Source organism: Eretmochelys imbricata, chromosome 6 (assembly GCF_965152235.1).
Source record: "Eretmochelys imbricata isolate rEreImb1 chromosome 6, rEreImb1.hap1, whole genome shotgun sequence".
Lineage (NCBI taxonomy): Eukaryota > Metazoa > Chordata > Testudines > Cheloniidae > Eretmochelys > Eretmochelys imbricata.
In genome coordinates, this window is record NC_135577.1 from 37306805 (window position 1) to 37330639 (window position 23835).

Consider the following 23835-nt stretch of genomic DNA (forward strand, 5'->3'; position numbering starts at 1 on the left):
AACAGCACCCGCACCCAGGTCTGGTTTAATAACAGAAATAGGTCAAACGATCATCAAGGTCCCAAAATAAAGTCCAGAGCAATTAACACAAAAGTTCATACCCCACTTTGCTTCTGCCACATACAGAGCTCTGCTTTCCCTGTCTGCTCTATCAAACCCACCAGCCTGCTCAGGCTCACACCCTTCACCTGGCAGCCACAGCCTGTTCCATCCTGCTGCTCTTTATAAGGAATCCCTTGATCCAGCCCATGTGTGCCTCCTTCATATTCGGGTTGGCTCGCTTAGGCTCACCAGCCCTTAAGGGCAAGCCACCCTGTGGCATGCCCTAAAGCAGATGTCTTTTTACCAGTGCAATGATTTCTAGGTAGTTGGATAGGAGAAGTTATTTTATGATGAGACATACTACGGGACTTTGCAGACTGAGGTATTAAAAACCCACTGACAGCTACTGAAAGAAGAAGAGGAGTAGAAGAAAAGTCCTTTTTCAAATAAACTTAGTAACAAAAAATAAGGGAACTGGTGGGGGAAAAAAACCAAGTCAAAGTAGAATGGTTTATAGGTCAAAAATTTCCAGGCAGCCTCAGCAGCTCTGTATAATTACTGCCTGCCAGTGGGGATTTATCCTTGTGTATGGATGGATCCATTATTTAACATTTATGCTAGTTTATGTGCCTTGTGTGTTTTGGAATGTCTCTTACTGCCTGATTGACTGGCATACCCCTTCCCTGATATCAACTAGGGAGATCATTATTTAAATGAAAAACAACCACAGCTTTCAAATTACTTATATCTAAAGGGGCTTTATTTCATTATCATATCGTCTGAAATTCTGACTCAGTCATAACTCACACTTAAGTTTTAATGTAAACATGTATGCATTCCTGAGAATTTATTTATAATATTTTACATATTTTAGTCTGAGAGCATACAGATTTTCACTAAGACGACAACTGGAAATAAAGGCACCACTTTGAATAAAATACCTGAGAGTCTCAGTGCAATGCCTCTTTGCACAAAATGGTGGGGCAGACACAATTAAAGTGCCGCTCTACTTGGACAAATGGCTTATGTAAAATGGTACCTTCTCACTCAACAAATCTGCTCCTTGTCCGTATTCAGAGTCCTGTCTGAATACAGAGTTTGTAGAACCAATACAGTTATGGGAGAAGGAACTGAATTCTGTTGCAGCTCATGCATCATAATCGTAATTGAGATAACCGTTCTAACTGCAGATCAAATTATGTCCTCAGGTGGGCTGTACTTCACTGAAAACAGTTTCCCAGATTTGTCTGAGGAGTTCAATGGAGCCAAGAGACCAGAGCAACTGAGGAGGAACAGGGCAGCCTTATGGATGATCCTAGGTTTCCCTACAGATTCCCCCCAAATTCAGGAGGTTCAGATGTCCCCATGGTTTGCTCCTTGGTGTGACGAACAGGAATGGTGGAACTTTATTTCCTGACCCCTGTTATCTCAATCTGTAACCTACCCTTCATCAAGTTTTTTTTACTATTTGTACTGTTAATGCATTTAACAAGGCATAGCAGGGGCTTGATATTGAGTGCCTGAACTGATACGTCAAAGATAATTACATAAATAAGTTACAATTCACAAGTGGGCTTTTTTTTTTTTTTTAAAACCCGCTTACTATGGTGAGCAGATGGCAATTTATTATTAAGTGCCATCATCTTGCTTCTCAGTGAATTGTGCAGGCTCTCCTTTAAAAAAAAAAAATTGAGACCGTCATAACTCAAACACTTAACTGTTAAAGCAAACCTGTGTCCTTGAGACATTCTTATGTAGCTCATGACCTGTAGTCCATTAATACAAAGTAATCTTCCATATTTAATTCAAATCAGTCTATTCTAATATTGAGTCAAAAAAACCAAAACCAAAACAAAACCACCAACACAAATATCTCAAGGGATCCTGACTTAACATTGCTAGAATATCACTACACACCTACAAACTGCTTTTTTAGGTTCACCAGTTCAGAGACTGATATTTTGGTGTCAGCATCTAACAAGCTTCTTGAGCTAAAGACAATCTAATCCTCAAAGTAGTTACAAAAAGGAGTTCTATGCCAAGAAACTAGAACAGAAGAATTATTGAACCAATAATGCCAGTCTTACCTTTATTGCAAGTATGACAGAATGTCAGGATCTAAACAGAAAGTGGCTGGCAGCTTGCCAAGGTAACAACTATACCTTGTGTACCACACCAAGGTCATGTATCATAACCATCCATGAGGGGCAGTCTGACAGGGGCAACAGATTTTTTTTTCTTAACATGCATAATATACTTTTGAAAAAAAATTATGGGATGAATAATTCTGTTTTTCTAACTGCCCCATCTCCTCCTGGGACTAACAGACACACTAATGTATATAGTATGCAGTTCACCAGATGCATAAGTAGGGGCGGATCTTCTTCCCACTAATGTTAATGGAAGCCTTGCCGTTGACTTCAATGGGGAATATGTCTATAGAGCATAGTATCCAATTGTTAAACACACTAATATTTGCTTCACCTTCATATAGTTTAGCTTCTTTAAAAATTTAAATTTACAGGCAGCTCTATTTGCTCCTCTTAAAGGGATTTCAGAATGCATAACATTAATTTGTGTATAATACCTCATGTGGAAAATTAAATGACATGAGGCATGAAAAGCAGTGAGGGATATTGATACTGTCTCCCACTGATATATCAATTCATATTTTGTATTAGAGAGAGTTCCCCCCAACCAAGATAGACTCTTGTTCCCATCCGTACTGATTTGTATCACGGTGTCCTCTTCCAAGACTGCGTGATCAGAAAGTATTCCAAGGAAGATTTACACACAGCACCCTCAACATTGTAACAGCCTTGCTCCATATAGCTTTCACATTTATGCCCAAATCACCTCCTTGGTATTCAATCCTACTGCAGTACAACTGTAAGTATGTAAGATATAGGCTACACTTTATCCAAAAGGTATGTATAGCACCAGTACTTTCATTTTACATAATATAGCACGTTATAAAAATAGTTAGTGAGGAATATGGATTATATTGTGACTAAAATAGACTCCAACTTTTGTTGTATTGTATTGATAGTTGTAGCAAAAAGTGTCATCTCTTTAGTGTATCTGAGCCTGGTTAAGAGGAGTCCATCAATGGAAGTCCCAGCTCCTTTCAGGGCTTGTCTCATAATAAATTCTGCATACATGTTGAAAAAGGTTGGGGACAGAATACAACCCTGTCTCACATCCTGCCCAGTGGAAAACCTCACCATTGCCCACTGCTGTTTGCATTGTGGCCCGCTGTTGATAGTAGAGACTTGGGAGGAGTTCAGGGACATGCTTCAGAATCCCCATATCTGCCCAAAGATGGTCATATCACATGATACTGAATGCTTTTGAGCAGTCAATGAAACAATCTATGGATGACTGAAAAATGCAGGGAGTACAATCCTGTGATGGGTGTTCACTATTTGATCATGTGTGCCTCGTCCCAGTCTGAAGCCAGCTTGTTGTGGTGATACTTCTGCTTCTATCACTCTTTCTTGTGATCCTGGATCATGTAGAGCAGAATTTTGCTTGTGTGCAATATCAAGTGTTACTACACTCTGTTAAGTCTCCTTTCTTTGGTAAAGGCCGAAAGATTCCCTTCACCCAGTCACCCAGCCAATTTCTAGACATCCAGATATTGTAGCAAATTTTCCACGAAACCAATACTGTGGTCACCAGTGGTGAACAGTTCTGCTGGTTTATTTTATCCAAACCTGGTGCTTTCCCCAGCTTCATTTTCAGCAGAGTGCACACCATTTCTCCTTGCAGGATTGATGGCTCCAGCTCCCTATTCGCTTTTCTGTCATCCTGTATTGTGAGTGGCTCTAATGAGATTTACCAAGTGGTGCAGTAGTCTCTCCACCAGCATTTGAAATCGTCGCCTTCAGGGAGGCTTGTGCAATCTTGGTCTGTTATTACGTTCTATCACAGGAAGACCTTTTTGCTAAGAAGTTTAGCCACTGTGAACATACAAAAAGGCATTAATCATTTTATGGTTTTCAAGTTATGTGCATTTTGCCTTTATGCTACGATAATAGAAATGATAAATAATAATAATAATTCTGAGAGCAGAGCCTGTCACCTACCGCCAGCCTTTGGGACACTGAACATCTCTTGTGAAGTAGGGCGGGAACAGTTCCAGTACCCTCCAGAGCACAGACGCTGCAATTCTTCCAGGCTTTTACAGAAATGATGCCAGAGGTGAGGGAGGTTCCTTAGGTCCACGCCCCATCTTCGCTCCCTGCCCATGCACCTTTGTAGGTGCCAGGCAGAATTTAGCCCTAACATGCTATCACTCTAGGTTTGTTCGCTACATTGCTTCCTCTGTTAATTGGTCTTTCCTCTTTGGCAGTTCACCATGCAGTTCTCCCATGCAATCTAAGTAGCCCTCAATACCACATTTTTGTTTCAGAGTGATAGCCGTGTTAGTCTGTATCAGCAAAAAGAACGAGGAGTACTTATGGCACCTTAGAGACTAACAAATTTATTTAAGCATAAGCTAAAGCCCACTTCAGATGCATGCAGTGGAAAATACAGTAGAAAGATTGTACATAAATAAAAAAAGAGAGAGGGGGAGAGAGAGAGGGAGACAGAGACAGAGAAAGAGCACACATATTATATCCATCTATCCATCCACACACACCTATCCCATGAAAAAATGGGGGTTGCCATACCAACTCTTAATGAGACCAATCGATTAAGGTGGGCTATTATCAGTAGGAGGAAAAAACTTTTGTAATGATAATCAGGATGGCCTATTTCAAAACAGTTGAAAAGAAGGTGTGAGTAACAGTAGGGAGGGAAATTAGCATGGGGAAGTAGTTTTTAGTTAGTGTAATGACTCATCCACTCCCAGTGTAATATAATGACTCATCCACTTTATTCAAGTCTAATTTAATGGTGTCCAGTTTGCAGATTAATTCCAGTTCTGCTGTTTCTCGTTGGAGTCTGTTTTTGAAGGTTTTCTGTTGAATAATTGTGACTTTCAGGTCTGTAGTTGAGTGTCCAGGGAGATTGGTTTTTGAATGTTATAATTCTTGATGTCTGATTTGTGTCCATTTATTCTTTTGCATAGAGACTGTCCAGTCTGGCCAATGTACATGGCAGAGGGACATTGCTGGCACATGATGGCATATATCACATTGGTAGATGTGCAGGTGAATGAGCCTCTGATAGTGTGGCTGATGTGATTTGGTCCTATGATGGTGTCCCATGAATAGATATGTTGACACAGTTGACGATGGGCTTTGTTGCAAGGAGAGTGTTAGCCGACGGCCAAGGATGTTTGGTGAGGTGCCAGCTATGCCCGTTTATACCATCCGTGACTTTAACCGCTAGGACGCACTGTCCCTTCGCGGCGGGCAGCCTGGGCTAGGCTGACGGATGCCCCAAGGTCCTAACCATCCGTGACTAACTGCTAGAGCTCAGAGCTCCTTCGCAGCGGGCAGCCAGGATTGACTGACATGTGCCCCAATGGCAGCACTAAGAGCCTCTCCACACCCGTGACTTTAACTGCTAGAGCTCAGAGCTCCTTCGCAGCGGGCAGCCAGGATTGACTGACAGGTGCCCCAAGAGTTTGCCCCGTGGAGGCGGCACAACTCAACGCTAGGCTCTTAGTACTCTCACCTAATGGCCAGGCTTTAGAGCCAAAACGGCTGAGGTTCTTTAATTGTGTTGGCTGCTTTACAGTAAACCAGAGAAAACAAGTCAGGCTTATGCACAAATTGTTACCAAAATTTCTTAAGCTAGATTCTAATCATGTGGTTACAAAATTGCTAGTGCCTACTTATTTAAATGTAGAGATGTTACACACACAAACAAAGCCACAATCCCAAAGAAAGAAAACAAAGTATAGAGCTCTATTTCAAAATATGTGTACACTAAAGATAGGAGATCAGGTGTGGGTGCTTCTTACCCTCCTTGCATCTCTCGATTCCAGTGGTGCCAAGCCAGGATTGGTCACTCAATTCCGCGGAAAGATGAATAAGGGACAAGGCTTAGGGACCCTCTTAGCTGCAGAAGCCTTGGGAGGCTGTCACTTATCTGACCAGCAGATGGATAGTGAAAAGCACTCAAAAATCATGGTGCTGTAGGTCCCCTACTTATACCTCTGTTCTCCTTTATTCTCTTTCTCCTTTCTTATGCCAAATTGAGGCTGGTCTGCCTGGGTGATGCCAGCTTTCGCAAGAGTAGTTTATGCTTGCAAGGGAGAGAAACAATAAGTTTCGACTACTGGACATTTCTTTTATCAGGGTAAATATTTTCCCACCTAGGATGTTAGTGTGTGTGCATCACGCTATTTAGTAGGGGCTAAGAGCCATGTCTGTCACAGGGCCTCTGCCTGCTGTGAGCTTAATCGTTGTATCTGTTCCCAGAGGCACATTGTAGCAGCACACCTGTGCTTTTCACAGTTTCAAAGGCTGTGCTGGAATATATGTTAAATGCCCTGTTCCGGCTTCCTCCTGTGTTTCCAGCAATGCTGGTCTGAGGGGGTGGGGGGGCTGGCTGTCTGGCTACAGACAGGTTCCTGGGTTAGTGGTTCTGTTGCGTGGTGTGTGGTTGCTGGTGAGTATTTGCTTCAGGTTGGGGGGCTGTCTGTAAGCGAGGACTGACCTGTCTCCCAAGATCTGTGAGAGTGATGGGTCATCCTTCAGGATAGGTTGTAGATCTTTGATGGTGCACTGGAGAGGTTTTAGTTGGGGGCTGAAGGTGATGGCTAGTGGCGTTCTGTTACTTTCTTTGTTGGGCTTGTCCTGTAGTAGGTAACTTCTGGGTACTCTTCTGGCTCTGTCAATCTGTTTCTTCACTTCAGCAGGTGGGTATTGTAGAACGCCGACCAGGGTATTCTATCTCTTACCCAAGATACATAAACATGGAAATCCTGGACGCCCCATCATCTCAGGCATTGGCACCCTGACAGCAGAATTGTCTGGCTATGTAGACTCTCCTCAGGCCCTACGCTACCAGCACTCCTAGCCATCTTCGAGACACCACTGACTTCCTGAGGAAACTACAATCATTGGTGATCTTCCAGAAACCACCATCCTGAACACTATGGATGTAGAAGCCCTCTACACCAACATTCCACACACAGATGAACTACAAGCCGTCAGGAACACTATCCCTGATAATGTCCTGGCAAACCTGGTGGCTGAACTTTGTCCTCACCCACAACCATTTTGCATTTGGGAACAATGTATACCTTCAAATCAGCGGCACTGCTATGGGTACCCGCATGGCCCCACAGTATGCCAACATTTTTATGGTTGACTTAGAATAACGCTTCCTCAGCTCTCGTCCCCTAATGCCCCTACTCTTCTTGCGCTACTTTGATGACATCTTCGTCATCTGGACCCATGGAAAAGACGCCCTTGAGGAATTCCACCATGATTTCAACAATTTCCATCTCACCATCAACCTCAGCCTCAATCAGTCCACACAAGAGATCCACTTCCTGGACACTATGGTGCTAATAAGCGATGGTCACATAAACACCACCCTATACCGGAAACCTATTGACTGCTGTACTTTCCTACATGCCTCCAGCTTTCATCCAGACCACACGATCCATTGTCTACAGCCAAGCTCTACGATACAACTGCATTTGCTCCACCCCTCAGACAAAGACAAAGCTACAAGAGCTCTATCAAGTATTCTTACAACTACAATACCCACCTGCTGAAGTGAAGAAACAGATTGACAGAGCCAGAAGAGTACCCAGAAGTTACCTACTAAAAGGACAGGCCCAACAAAGAATGTAACAGAACGCCACTAGCCATCACCTTCAGCCCCTGACTAAAACCTCTCCAGCACATTGAAGATCTACAACTTATCCTGAAGGGCAACCCCTCACTCTCACAGATCTTGGGAGACAGGTCAGTCCTCGCTTACAGACAGCCCCCCAACCTGAAGCACATACTCACCAGCAACCACACAACAAAAACACTAACCCAGGAACCTATCCTTGCAACAAAGCCCGTTGCCAACTCTGTCCACCTATCTATTCAGGGGACACCATCATAGGGCCTAATCACATCAGCCACGCTATCAGAGGCTCATTCATCTGCACATCTACCAATGTGATATATGCCATCATGTGCCAGCAATGCCCCTCTGCCATGTACATTGGCCTAACTGGACAGTCTCTATGCAAAAGAATAAATGGACACAAATCAGACTTCGAGAATGATAACATTCAAAAACCAGTCGGAGAACACTTCAAACTCCCTGGACACTCAATTACAAACCTAAAAGGTCACAATTATTCAAACAAACAACAACAACAAAAAAAACCCTTCAAAAACAGACTCCAACGAGAAACAGCAGAACTGGCTTCAAACTGGACACCATTAAATTAGGCTCGAATAAAGCCTAGGAGTGGATGAGTCATTACACTAAAAACTATTTCCCCATGCTAATTTCTTCCCTACTGGTACTCACACCTTCTTGTCAACTCTTTGAAATAGGCCATCCTGATGATCACTACAAAAGTTTTTTTTTTTTCCCTCCTGCTGATAATAGCCCACCTTAATCGATTGGTCTCGTTAAGAGTTGGTATGGCAACCCCAATTTTTATATTATAGATCTATATCTTCCTACTGTATTTTCCACTGCATGCATCTGAAGTGGGCTTTAGCCCACGAAAGCTTATGTTCAAATAAATTTGTTAGTCTCTAAGGTGCCACAAGTACTCCTCATATTTTTGTTGCTGCTCACTAGCATTTCTTGCTGACCTAAAATAAGCATGATATACTAATGGTCTCTCATTCTTTTCTCTTGGAGAGAGATTGTTACTTCTGAAACATGCCTTACATTACAGAGACTCTTCAGTGCCACTTCTCTGTGGCCTAGGGATTAGCAGATAGAATAAGTCAGGCAGGACCTGGCGTGAAAGTGTTATTCAAATGATTAACTCCTACCTGGACTCCACCACCTTGTAAGAAAGTGCCCCCACTAATGCCAAGCTACTCAACTAGATGATAATCAAGGGGGTCAAACACTGTCGTTTCTTCCTGCTCATTTCATTCTGCACCCCCTGAATCTGGACACTGATCATTTTAGATATTAAGGATTATCATTGTTATTTATATTCCCAAAGAGCCCAAAGGCTTCCATCAGAATTGCAGCTTCATTGTGTTAAGCATGGTACAAAGACATATAATACAAGTCAGTCTCTGCCCCAAAGATTTTGCAACCTAAACAGCCAAGATAGACTTCCTGAAACAAACAAAACATCAAAGCTACACATTAGAAATTAACAAATTGCAACCTCTACAGTTCTAAAAAACTAACAGAACATTTTTTGTAAACTATACCAAGATGAATAGAGCTTTAGAAATAAGAACTTGTACAATTTTGCAGACCACTTTGAGTTGCACTGCATATTCCTTGGATGCAGCAGAGTATCTGCATATGCATCCAAAATATTTTGCTACCATAACACATTACAACCTCCCATCCAGTGCTGACTACAAGCACTGAGAGCTCTTCATAAACGACAGACTCCATTAAAGAATTAACCCATACTAAAACAATTAATTAATAATCACACATTCCCATGCTTTAATACATAAGCTTGTTTATTACTAATTATTCAATATTATTTTTAAACTTCTCAGTATCACCACATTAGAGGTCATTAGTATTCGGTTAGCCTGAAGCTTTCATATTTGCATATTAACGATTGATTACTTAATCACAGAAAAGGGCATTCTAAAGCCTAGGAAAGCTTTGATCTTTTTTGAAATGTAAGTGTTCTCATTATTAGATTTTTAAGGTTGTAAGGAAATAGTTTTAAGATCACCAATCTTCAAATGTTTTCTCCCTGGAGTTCTGGTTCCTTTCCCAAGAAATCTGTCTTTAAACAGTGTAATTTTATTACTGATGCAATCATATAAATCAGAGATTAAGGTAGAATGGGCTAGAGTGTTGCATAGTACAGAAGGGTGCTATAAGACACCAGACTAACAAAATTCATATTTTCAGAATTAATATTTTACTGATCACAGACTTGATTTTGCTCCTTCTGGGAGTATGTCAGACATTTTCTAGTGAGAAACAAACAAATATTGACACAAAATGCACAAAAATTACAGCTCTTTAACCACTTCGTATGGATTAATTTAAAATCATTCAACAGCACAAAATATTGGAAACTTAATTATTGTCATTGTAAAAAAATAAATAACTTATAGTTGTAACAATGGGGCATTTCGTTACAATAGAGGGGTCATGCATGGTTTCCAAATAGTGGGTGACGTGTCTTTTAATACCAGCTGAGATGACATTTTTAAAGGAACTGCAAAAAAAAAAGTTATCACAAAATTTGCACACTCCCCTATTTGCACTACTCCAACCTGCAAGTGCAAGTATATAACTACATGCAACACTGGTAATTATATGCATACACAGTTTCAGATAATGTGTAAATACAAACAGATTCTATGTCAATTTTACAGGCACATTTTCAGTAGCTCTATGAAAATTTGGCTGTACATTGCAGTTCTACTCTGAAGAATGCTTGGTTGAACTTCTGAACATCAGGCCACTTCCATTTAGGTGCCTAACTATCAATTTAGAAGCCCAGCCATAGGCACGGAGGTTTGAAAATTGTGGCTCTATGGTGCACTGGCTTTACACTGAGGTTTAATGTAGGTAGTAGCATAGGCCCAGATCTACAAAGGGGCATAGACTGGACCCTGCGTCTCCCACCTGCAAGTTCTAAACCACAAAATTAGAGTCACTCTCTAGCTCTAATCAGTGTGCTAAAATTTATAAGGGAGGCACCTCCATTTCATCCTGCTCTGAACAGGTTTTGAATAGTGCCTGATCCAGCAGGCAGCCTCTGAGCACGCCTACTGAATCAAGCCCTGCAGGTGAGATAGGTGGGGGAATGATTTTGCTAAGTCCCCTGGTAGTTGATTGCACTGGGACTTAGGTGTAAGATAGGTGTCTGGGCACCTCGAATGACGCAGAGAAAATGTAGGCACCGCATGAGTTTAGGTGCCCACAGGATTAGACAGCAGCCTATCAGGGATGGGGGCAGGGGGCAGGGAATGGGGAAGGCTGTGGATAGCAGTGATGCCTAAAACAGGAACTTGGGTGCAGTTATGCTTAGAATTGCAATGCCTAACTTTTAGGTACCTAGAAAATTCACAGGAACAACACTGCGATCCAAAAGCTGAGTTAGGCACCTAGACTCCCTGTACAATGAATGGGCGAGATAGGCACTTTAGAATGGGATCCACAAAAGCCAGCATGCTAGGAAGCCAATGGGAGATGCCTAAGGAAGGGGTCCTAAGTCCCACCCTTCTCATGGAGATAGGTGCCTAAATTCAGGCTGCTGGGAGGTGTTTAGCTCTGTTTATCCATCAATGGGAACCCACTGCTGGGAGTCAGCTTGGGCACCTCAGTAGTTTTCTGCAGGAATGAGTTAAGCTCTGGCCTCACTCCATACAAAACACAAGAGGAGGTGGTAGGGCTGGTGAGGCCCACCATATAGTTTTTAGTCCTGGAATTAGAGCACTGAACCTCCTTGGACAGAGGGAGAGAAAAGATTTGAACAGTGGTCTCCCACCTGTCAAGAGAGTGCTCCAACCACTGAGGTTTAAGATATTCTGAGGTGGGTCTCCCTCAATCTCTCCTGTTCCACTGTGAATAAATAATCAAAATCCATTGAGGGACTGTCTAAGTTATAGCCGCCTGCCCTACATGCTGCACCCATACACAAGCGTGCAAAGGGAACCGCAGAGAACCACCTGTGGTTGTTTTCTTCAGTTCCTGTGCCTGAAGAATTCTCCCCTAGACAGATATTTTAGAGCCCCATTATGCCACTTCAGCTCTTTACTTGGCATAAGAGAGCCCAAGTGAGGGTGCAAATCTCACTGTAGGGTTTTATTCAAAGGCCACTAAAATCAGTGGGAATCTCTCCCTTGACTACAGTGGCCTTTGGATCAGCCCCAACTCACTGAACAGAGCACTGAAAAATTAATTGCTCAATTTTTTATTTTTTGGTCATCTGTTTGACTGGTTTGAAGAGATGAAGTACAGAAAGGTATGGTATGGTCAGAGTATCATCGGATTGAGATGGGGGTGTTGCTAATTATAAACATTTTTATTTGGGGGTTTGGGGGGAAGAAAAGTGGTTTGTTTTTTTTAAAATATGCACCTCATGTGAAAATGAAACAATTATAGGATAGCCTTTGTTAATGCAAGCTCAAAGAATCTGAGGTGGAATTATGCTAGTTGGAAGGTGTTTAGCAAGTGGTTTTCACTTACGCTGCTAAGTAAATATCTAAAGTAGCATTAAATCCTTTTCAGTGATGGAGTATTTTATGTCTTTCAAGTTTTAACAATTATCTTTAAAATATCCAGTTTCATTTGCTGTTAACTTGGAACTGGCACAGTGATTAGACATAGCAAAAATAGGCCTGAAAATTCTTACATTGTTCAGAAAAGACATTTTAAAAGAAACAATTATATTCCCCTCTACCTATGAAGGATAAAATAAAAACAAGCGTACGTTTGAAGGCAGATATCCCTGTTGTCTGCTCTACATAGCAGTACCATTTTGTACCACATTTGATAAATCAGACCTTTTGAGTTTAGGATGGCTGCTATGTTCAGGCGTGGCTGGTATTTCCTCGGTTTTGGTTGGAAAAAAAAAAAAATTCCCTTCCCTCAGCTCCTACACAGATCTGACTAGCTAGATATGGAGTTTGCAAGCTTGTTGGCTAGCCATTTCTTCAGCTTTGCTAAACCCCAGACCTGAATCAGCAGGAGCAGCTAAATGTTCAGATCAGCTCATACTTATGCCCCTATCCTCGGCTTGAAGTCTTTGAGGTGTGATATAGGGATGTGCACAATAATGAACAACACATGGCATTATTGTGATATTCAGAACTCTGTTTCAGAGCCAAAGTATTGTGGGCTTTGGGTGAGATCCTACAGAAATGTGGCTAAGATTCTAGAAATCTAGCAATAGGCCTGTAGGTAGCCAAAAGCTCTTCCCAGAACAATAAAAATCCAGTTCATATTAGTTTCTAACTGAAACGTTCCCTTCCTGGGTCATGTTTACGTAGCCTGTCCATAGACAAGAAACAAAATAAAAACCCCTGAACCTACCTGTTCTGGATGCCAATCAAATTCAAAATAAAAACAAGTGAACCTTAGCAAAATCTCATATTGAACAAGCCAGCTGGAGATCCACTTTCACTCAATTTCTCCTTCTAAAGCGAGATCATTAATACTGGAAATACAAGACCCTCTTTCTGCCTGGGCTCTGGTAAGAACACACCCGACTTCCCCTCCCTTTGTGCCCGTCATTGACTAAAGAAAGTAGCTGTGCCTTGTTAAACCCTCTGTGGCCTCTGTTTTCCTATATCTGTGTGTATTTTGCTATTTTCATTTGTGAAACTAGGCTGTAGTACTATATCCCAAAAAATGCTGGTGTGGGATCCACAAAGGGATTTAGGTATTGCAATGCTGAGTGTCATGGTGCCTAACTTTTAGGCCCCTAGATCATAACAGAACACCAGTTGATCCCCCATGCTGAGTTAGGCGCCTAAACTCCCTCTACAATAAATGGGGAGAGATAGGGTTCTAGGAATGCAATCCACAAAATCCAGAACCCTAGGCAGGGAGCCACCTAAGCTAGCCAGTGGGAGATACGGAGGAATGGGGTCTGTGCTAAATAAAACCCTCCAAGACAGACACCTTAGTCTGAGCTGCAGGCAGGTGCCTAGCTCTGCTTAGCCATCCACAAATGGGAACCCACCACCTGGAGTCAGGAGGCCCAGCCACTTAAGTAGTTTCCTGCAGGAATAAGTTAGGTACTCCATGCAAAAACAGCCAGAGGAGGAGGTGCACACTAACTTCTATCCCAAGTGATTAGTCTAACCATCGAAACCTGGTGCCTCCCCATACTAGGGGGGCACAAGCTAAAGGGGAGGATACATGACTGCCCCACGTGTCTCCTCCCTGCCCCACGCCCAGCCTGGGCCTCTTGCCCCACGTTACCTGTTCTCCCTCTGCCCCTGCTCCCACCTAGCATGTTCAGCTGCTCTCCTTGGCAGCCAGGCCCAGGTAGGAAGCGGGACAGAGCCGCTCCCAGTCGCTGCTCTGTACGGCATAGCCAGCTGCCTGGGAGACAGCCTGGCTGGAGAGCTGCAGCAGTGCCAGCCCGCTTCCTGCCCGGGCTCGGCTTCTGGGGACAGGGGCCGAGCATGCTGGGAGGTGCGGGAGCTCCGGCTTGCTCAGCCACTGTCCCTGGAAGTCAAGTCCGGGTAGGGGGCAGCCTGCCAGGCAATCTCCCAGGCAGCTGCTGCGCTGGACAGCATCCCAGTGGCTGGAAGGGGCTCTGGCCCCGCCCCGTTCTGCTCCGGCTCTAATCCCGCCCCTTCCGCTCCCCGCCCAGGCTGGCTGCCGGAGGGGCACTTTGCCCCACATGCCTCGAGGTGCATCGCCTGTGACTAACCCCTGGGCTATGGGACACCCGGGTGGAATTGCCCCTCCTTCTCTGCCAACCTGGGGTCTTGCACCTCTCAGGAGAGTGCATTAACCACTGAGCCACTGGATATTCTGATGTAGGACTCCTCAATCTCTTCTGCTGTAAATGTTCCATGGTGAGATAAAACAAAATCTCCCTCAAGGGTTGGAGCAGGGAGAGTGGAATCAGGGTCTTCCACCTTCCAGGTGGGTGCCCTAATCCCTAGGCTATAGAGTCACTCTCTCTCTCAGAGCCAATGACTGTTTAAGTATCCAAAGTGGAACAGTTGTTGGTCCCAGGAGAGCAAGACTGAGTCTGTAGTCCCTGGTTTGTGAATCGTCTTAGGGCTTAAGCAGAGCACAGGCATCCTGATGCCAAGTGTGAAGCAGCCGTGCACATGTCCAAAGGCAGAAGCTTAGGCATGGGGTGAGTTTAGGGGCCTAGAAGGTTCATTGAGATCTTATGGATCACAGGAAAGCCAAAACTGGGACCAGGGTGCCCACGTCTAGGTATAGGTACCTACGTATCTAACACTCCTTTTATGCTATTTTTAAAAAAATCATGCTATTGTCTGAAATATAAAACAAAAAGTCTAGATGCCAGGCTCCTGCTTAAGGATTCAAATGTCAGGACCTATGGCCATCTCTAGTGGGACATAGACATATGGATTTTGTACTCCTAGTGAAGATTATGATCAAGTTATTAAGAGCATTCTAGCTTATTTCTTAACAAATAATCAAGCAGGACAGAGGCAATAGAATATTTTGCATAGTGTTTTTCTCTGGAATGACTAATGTCACCCTATACCGTGAATATATGAAATGGCACATGGTATATAAGTTTAGTAACTCTGAGGGTGTCAAACAATTTTAATCTCCTGTCATTAATCAAATTAAACTGTTAGAGCTCAAATCCTATTGATAATATTAACTGCTGTTCAGAATGTGGAATTTTATGTATGTCAGTCTGCTCTGTCTCTACTTTCTGTTGCTATAAAAATGTATTGTTTGGATTAATGGCTCAGGCTCGTATGTAAACTAATGAACTTCTGCCAGATTATTTTAAAGGGCATTATATATTTAAATTGACAGTCTATTTTTTGCTAAATTGATAGATTCAGACCCTAAAAAAAGGCCTCTCGTGTGATCATTTACATTCTTTTGCATATTCAAATACCTATTTTGGGACAGATGTATCTCAGTTATTATTTAAAATGTGAATACACATGTTATCAGTATATTCAACAAAAATCCCATAGATATGCATAATAAGAAAGTTTAAAATTGTGGTTCTGAAAAATCAGTGAAAGTATCCTTCTAATTGGGATTGTGACTGTGAGGCTTTAGCATAATTAAATTAACAAGATGGTCTAATGTCAATGTGTGATTTATGTTTTAGCATCAGACTCTTTGGCCCCAAACCACCTTCCTCCAAACATATTTCATCTTCCAATACAGCATGAGTGAGTGGGTGAGTTGCCAATTTTACTTCTCCTTATTTCATTAACTATTGTAAACAACGTTAGATGATACCAGATTAAATATATGCCTTTATCATCAGTCATAAACTGCTGAAGTAGAACTTTCAGTCTGTCTTTAGTGCCCCTTTTCCTAATGAATATCTTCTTGGTTATATTAAACACTTTGATATCTTAATTCCAAATGCAAAATAGTGAGATTATGTTCCTTGGAAAAAAATAGATAAGCTGTTACCATAAGACATAAAATACATCATCCCATTTTTTACTTTTAGAGATTTTTAAAATACAGTACTATTATGAAAAATATCTTTCAGCACCGCACAACACAGCATGGTTTTCCCCTGAGATCAATGGAGTTGCTCCTGATTTATACCAGGCTAGAGACAAGAGATTCAGGCTAGTGTGTATTCAGAGTCTTATCTGCTTACTTTAGTGACAAAAAAATATTTTATACTCCTATTAGCCCTGCAGAGCTGGCACACCTATGAAAAGCTAGCTGGGTTCTATAGTTAGCTTGATCATCAACATAATTGTTAATGAAGTTCTAAATGCAGTCCAGATTACTTCCATAGTTACACCTCTACAGCCATAGTAGAGACAGAATTAAAGGACAATGAGGCTGTACAGGCAGATTACAGTCTGCAGAATCTTTACTGACGATGATGTAAGAGCCAGAAAGAACTCAGTTTGTCCACAGCAACATTTTTTTTTAAAAGTTAAAAGATAATTAACCTGATATTTGTATGGCAGCCTCTTAATAGTTAATGTCAGCATTAAAACAGAAATTCAGCATATCTACACACAAGTAATGTTGCAAGAAGCATTGGAGTTATCTTTCACTACTCCGTGTGTCAAACCTTAACTTTCACCTCCACAGGTCACCCATTTTTTTAAAAAAGGTACTATTGAAAGGTACTGCAATTCTCTCCTCAAGCATCAAATCATTCTGACAAGAGGGGTCAGTGTGCTAAACTGCTTGATATGATCCTCTGTTGTACACACTTGATATTTTTGTACAGTTTTCCCTCATTACCATAGAGCTACATATTGGGTTCAAACTGTAACATCCAAATGAAAGGCAGAAGATTTACCCAACCTGTATTGTAATACCATACAAGTTACTTCAGCTACTCTACAATTTGGGGAGTTTTCATTGAATGTAAAGGTGTGTAAGTTAAATTACCTGAGTACTGATGCTCTGATCTCATCATAAATGGTCCTATTAGAATCATTTATAAATATTGACAGCCTGCAGTATAATAGAATGCAAATCAGCAAAATGTTTAAGAAAAATATAATTAACTGCTCTTTTTCTAACAATTGTGCTCATGTAAGAGACGCAGAGATTTGTTGTATTAAAGTACTGTAAGGGTTTCCTGTCTAGCTTTAAAGTAAGACTAGGAGAAAAATCTAGCTATTCTTCACTGAACCAGCTTCATAGAATCATAGAATATCAGGGTTGGAAGGGACCTCAGGAGGTCATCTAGTCCAACCCTCTGCTCAAAGCAGGGCCAATCCCCAATTAAATCATCCCAGCCAGGGCTGTGTCAAGCCTGACCTTAAAAACTTCCAAGGAAGGAGATTCTAACATCTCCCTAGGTAACGCATTCCAGTGTTTCACCACCCTCCTAGCGAAAAAGTTTTTCCTAATATCCAACCTAAACCTCCCCCACTGCAACTTGAGACCATTACTCCTTGTCCTATCCTCTTCTACCACTGAGAATAGTCTCGAACCATCGTCTCTGGAACCACCTCTCAGGTAGTTGAAAGCAGATTTCAGATCCCCCCTCATTCTTCTCTTCTGCAGACTAAACAATCCCAGTTCCCACAGCCTCTCCTCATAAGTCACTTTTCTAATCTGATTGTGTTGGCAATGCTATCCTGCTGTCCATATTGCATAATATCAAGCTTATGGAGCACAGATGTCCACAAACTGGATTCAGCAATACTTCTCCCTTTTGGGTTGGTAGCTAAAGTAACAAAGCTCTCTGCGACTGGAGTCAAATCCTGTCTCTTGGATAGGAAGACACAGAAGCCTTCCATGCTAAACTTGCTTACAATAAAACATGCAGATAACAGGAGGATGGGTATGAGCATATTTAGTGTTGTAGCTCTCAGGCCTGCCCAAAAGGCTCTCCGTGGTAGATGGACTAGTGGTTTTGTAGATGCTGTGGACTCACCTCACTTCCCACTGCTAAGCTTCAATAAAAGAAGTTCAGAATACATCAGATACTTTCTCAGTACTTTTCCATATGAAAAAATGTTAAAGGTGCCACGTGGTTATGATGTGATTGTGGAGAGCTCCAGGCAATCATAGCTGGGCCTGGGAGGGGAAGTGTAATGGAGTAATTGTGGTCAACTTTGAGCGGGCTGGAGGGCAGAGACAAGGAGTGTAGCCGGTTGGGGTAGCCCATTTGTAGCAGTGTTCACTTAAGGGCCAGCAGGCAGGCCAGAGCCTTCAAAGTCCTGCCGGCAGGCTGGGGGAGTGGGGAAAAAGAGGGGCTTGTCAGGCAATCTAGGTGTTTGGTAGCTAAATTACAGTCTGTCCTTCTCCTGGCTAGTTAGACTAGGGGTAGAGGGAAGTGTAGGGGACCCAGGCTCTCTGTCTCTACCAAGTCCCAGCCCAAGGCCCTAGGGAAGAGGCCTGGGAGTGGTTTCCATCCCCTCTAGCTGATGCCCCAGACTAGCCTCCCCTGGGCCACTTCCTAGCCCCCAGCCTCTGTGCTCTCTTCAGTTTGGGATGCTGTCATAGCCATCTGCTTTCTTCCTCATGGAGGATTGTTCAAGCAGTCTCAGGGATTGAGATAGTTAGACACTGAAGGGAGCTGGGAAGCCCTAATGATTTCCTGCTTGCCAGGAGGAAGGCAAAGAAAAGGGGGTTAGGCCTTACCCACAGTCCAGGTCCTTCCCAGATTTCTTCTGTTCCTGAGTATAGTAGGACTAGCTGCTGCCAATACTGTACCCTTCCTCAAAAAGGAGTGGGGAAGCTGGCTACTTACTGTAAATAGTATGTATACAACACTCCAGGCTGTGGCCTGCTGAAGAGATAATAAAACATGGTGGTGGTTAAGAACACCTGGAGTTGTGGTTGTTACGAGGCTGGAAGAGACTCGAGAGCCACCTCACGACAGTACCCTTCTTGGATGACTTAATACCCAATGGTCTGATGCTACTGAAGCTCATGCCTCCTTGAAAAAGGAAAGATGGGAACCAAAAGAGCGAAGAAAAATGTATACATCCACGTAGACTGGTACACCATCCTTCATCTAAAACCTCAAAATTGCTATTGCTGTGAACAAGGTGGTTGAGCAGTGGATGAGGAAATTAGTTCTCTTATGGCATTTCCACCTCTTCTTTAACTGATCCAGCCATTTGTGGTAAGAGTTTGAAATAGTAGAAGGTCAAGATCTCTATCTTGAACAGAACTTGGATTTATATTGCGCCTTTCTAAAAGTTAAGGTATATAGGCCTAGTAACAGTCTGGCAAGAGAATCTGTCAAGGAATGTAATGGCTCTTCGGTTTTGGAGTTAAATAGACCTTTTCATTAAATAGGAAAAGACAAGTCTTGTACTATACTTTACGCCTCTTTAGGAAGGAAGACCTGCTGCTGACAACTATGATTCTTTTCTAATGGAGTTTCTGGTTGCCACAGATCTAGACCACGTGTATGGAGTCCAGGCTTGCTTGAATTGTTTTAAAAAGGAGTTGACCCTCTGTGCAAATCTTAAAATTTCTCAGTTAGGTCTAGAGGAAACTTACTTGAGAAATCCAGACCTTTGTTCCATTTCTTTGGTTCTCTTTTGGGGGGAAAATTTGTAAACCTGATTAGATCTTTGATTCACTGCAGTGATTACTGAAGAGGATGGTGGTGGGGGAGAGTAAAGATATTCAAAGCCCTTAGAGGGGACTTGGTATTTTCATTTATCCTTCTTTGAGGTTGCTGTGACCAAAACTGGAGTATTCCGTGACTCCTTTGAAGGTTCAAGAATTCACATGAATAGGAAGGGCTATTCTGCCTGTGTAATAGGTTGCAGAATGCCAAATACATGTTTTCCTGAACTAATTCCAAAGGAACTTCCAGAGTATTCTTTTTTTTTTCCCCTTTCAGAAGGTCTTGGTATGCCTTAAAATCATCTAATAGAAGTTTCTTCTGGCTGTAGTGCGGAGAAAGTTCTTGTATTTCTCCCTCCTCTTTCTCTGAATTATATGAAGTTCTGACATAGGATGAGGTTCCCGTGAGTGGGCTAAGTCTTAATGGCTCACTACCAGCTCCCCTAGTGGAAATTGAATAGTGACTTGGGAATCTTGAGTGTTGAGGCAAGAGGTGCCAATATAGCCAAGGCTGGAACAAATTTGGGTCTGGCACAGACCAAGGTAATTGACCCCAAGGAGGTAATGATGCCTCCTGAGAAGGAGCCCTAAAGGCAGCATCCTTATAGCAGTCTTTTTGTGAGTAAGCCTTAATGCAAGGTGAAGCAGGAGAGGATGGTTGAAAGGCAAGTAATTCCTGCTGGGTGCCTGGGAAGACGTTGAGGGGAGCATCACCACATGCCTGACAGCTGCTGGGGGAGAAGCACTGCTTGGTACTGAGGGTTGAAGTAAGGCCTTTCAGTACCATGCTTCTTCTCTAAGCCAGTTTGTCTGCTGCCACTTTTGGTGGCTCCTTTGAAGCATTGGTTTCCACTCTCTTCCTCTGTGGCACCAGGGAAGGTGAACATCTCCCAGCAGGAGATTCAGTGGAGTGGCTCTTCTTACTGTGGGCAGCTGGCTTGATTGACTGCTCCAGCAGATGAACCTTAAAGCTCTTTCAGGAGTGATACCTTTCGGGGGGCATGAAGCATAGAGTCCTGTGTACCAGGTCAGAGGATCCCTCGAGAGGAGGTCTCTCCTCTGCTCAGGCTCCCTGACAGCTTCTGCATGCCCTCAAAGACAATTCTTTTCTATTCATAGACTCCCAGATGGTCTCGCCACTCTTCTGCTGTCCAGACACCTCTGGCTTCACCCTGCTTCTGGCCTCTTCATTCTCTGAAATCCACTGTAGTTTGTGAACTCCCTCACTGTTTCCACTTCTGTTTCCTTCCTATTCACACTTTCAAATTTCTTCTTCAGGCTCTCACATTGCTCCTGTGTGACTCCCCAGTGGTTCCATTGTGTCCCCTTGTCTTTTCCACTTCAAGGATCCACATTCTGCACCCATTTCAACTGCATATCTGGATTTCCTATACCATTCATTTGACAATATGTCTGGTAGGAGAGAGCCATAATGGGGGGTGGGGGAGGTCTTTGTAATGGTTCTTCCACATTCTAGCTTTGCTAACAAAAGTGGCAGCATATGCTTGGGAGAAGTTCCCTGAGGAGCTGAAGGGAAGAATACAGGAGACTTCTATCCAGTTTCCAGGCATATAAGCATAAGCCCTGATGCAGAAGAAAATTAAGCATGTGGGTGATTTTAAGAACATGAGTAGATCCACTGAAGTCAATGGAACTAGTCACAAGCTTAAAGCATCTGGAACAGGGCAAGACAGATGCCAGTCTACTAGAAAGCGTTACTGCTGCTCTATGAAGAATAGCTCAAAAGCATATGCATTTTATGTACTTTAGTTTTGCTTATTTTGTTGGGACCCTTGAGAGCCCAGAGATTCGAGGATCTCTTGAAGAGCGTTTATTTTGTATTGGCTGTTTTTAATTAAAGCATCAATATTCTTTCCCAAAGCATGTTTTGTTTTTTTCCTTTGAAAGTGTCTTGTTTGAGAGAAGGGCTTTGAAACTGGATTGTACCCCAGACAAATTCCAAGCAGATTGCTTGCAAAGATAACTACCAGTTTCACTGTCTGGGAGAATCCGAAGCAACATTTTGGCTTGAATAAAACAGATTATATTTAATCATAAAAAATTAGTAAACACTATTTCAACATTCCATCTTTGAACATTTTATTTTATACAATCAAATGGATTTTTTCCCTTTCGTGTTGGAAGATCACCGTCAGAGTTGCATATAATGCCATTGAGAACATAAAAAATGATTTGTTATGCTAATGCACAGCATAGCCAATATATACAGGAAGACAATACATGGGGCTGGACAGTATGTGTTATATTTAACATGCTCATTATCATGTGTAAAACTTCACAAGTATGGCATCAATTGTGATCTGTTACACCAGTGTTTATTTTACTGACAATCAGTAGTTCATTTCCTCTTATTTATATGTGTTGGGATTACTCCAGATTTATACTGGCATAAGGAAGCGCAGAATCTGGCCCAGTGACTCCTGACTCTAGTATATCTTGTCCTTGAATGGGGGGCAGGGGGAAGGAATGTTTTATAGAACAGAAAATCCTCTAATTTAGTTTCTAATCTAAAAATGTTAACTTTTGGCATTTTCTTGTTTATCTGCTTGTTTTGATTTCTTTTTAAGAAACACTTTAATATAATGGTCAGGAACATTAAATGGAATTTGGGGGCTTTATTACATGTTCTTTACACTACAGAGCCAAATATAGATCCATCTGGGGAGTTTGAGCTGTACCGAGTTACTGAAATACATTTTCATTAACCTTAGCTGACCTCTTATGGCCATAATGCATGCTTTCACTGAACCTATTTTCTAATAGTGCACCTCTGCCAGAGTATGAGCCAATCTCTGCAGCAAATATTAGAAGAACAACATGCTTTGTAATATCAACTTAAGCCCTTAAATAATGAAGAAGAAAAACATGATGCAAAAAATAAAGCAGTATATTTTAATGTGTATACTGTTGAGTGGGAAAAGGTATTTTTGGTAGTCTATCTGGCATTACACCAACTTTTCGTGATTGAAATAAGATATTGAAGAAAAACACAACACTTCCAATGCTTCCTATTTTATGTTTAGGATTTTCGAGTCAAAGAAACATGACTTTCAATATAATTGAAGAGCACAAACAGGTACAAAACTGTGCCTGGAAGATTACATATAATGGATCATAAATTTAAACTTTGATGAATTTTATTCTGCTACTATAATAAATAGTCCATAGTGAAAGTGAGAACAAAACTAATTGGCAGCCATTCAATAATCTATTTGAGAGGAATATCACCTTTGTAATGCCTTTCCTTCAGTGACAAGCTTTGAAGCATTCCTGATGACAAAGTCATCTATTTTTCCTTGTTCTTAAAGTGAATTAAGTGTTCATGAAAGTGCTGGGCTGAGAGTCCTGAAGAATTAATGAAAAAAATTTGTCCATAGATTAGAGATAAGCACCTGCTATACAACTGACATCTTTTGTTCAAGCTTCCCCACAAGTGTCTTGCTCTATGGGGGCTATTATGAAGGTGACAGGATAGTTCATTTACTTACTCATTCAGCCTCCCTCCCCCCCGATTCTCATAGACTTTAAAGGTCAGAAGGGACCATCATGATCAACTAGTCTGACCCACTACACATTGCAGGCCATAGAACCTCACCTCACCCACTGCTGTAATAGATCCCTAACCTCTGGCTGAGTTACTGATTTCCTCAAATCGTAGTTTATAAAAAAAAAAAAAAGACTTCAAGTTACAGAGAATCCACCACTTACACTAATTTAAACCTGCAAGTGACCTGTGCCCTATGCTGCAGAGAAAGGTGAAAAACCCCCAGGGTCTCTGCCAATCTGACCCAGGAGAAAATTCTTTCCAAACCCCAAATATGGCAGTCAATTAGACCCTGAGGTTGTGGGCAAGACCCACAAGCCAGACACCTGTATTCAGGAAAGCATTTAAAGACATGCTTAAAGTTAAGCACATGCTTAAGTGCTTTCCTAAAAAGGAATGGAAATAAGTACATTAAGTACTTTCTTGAA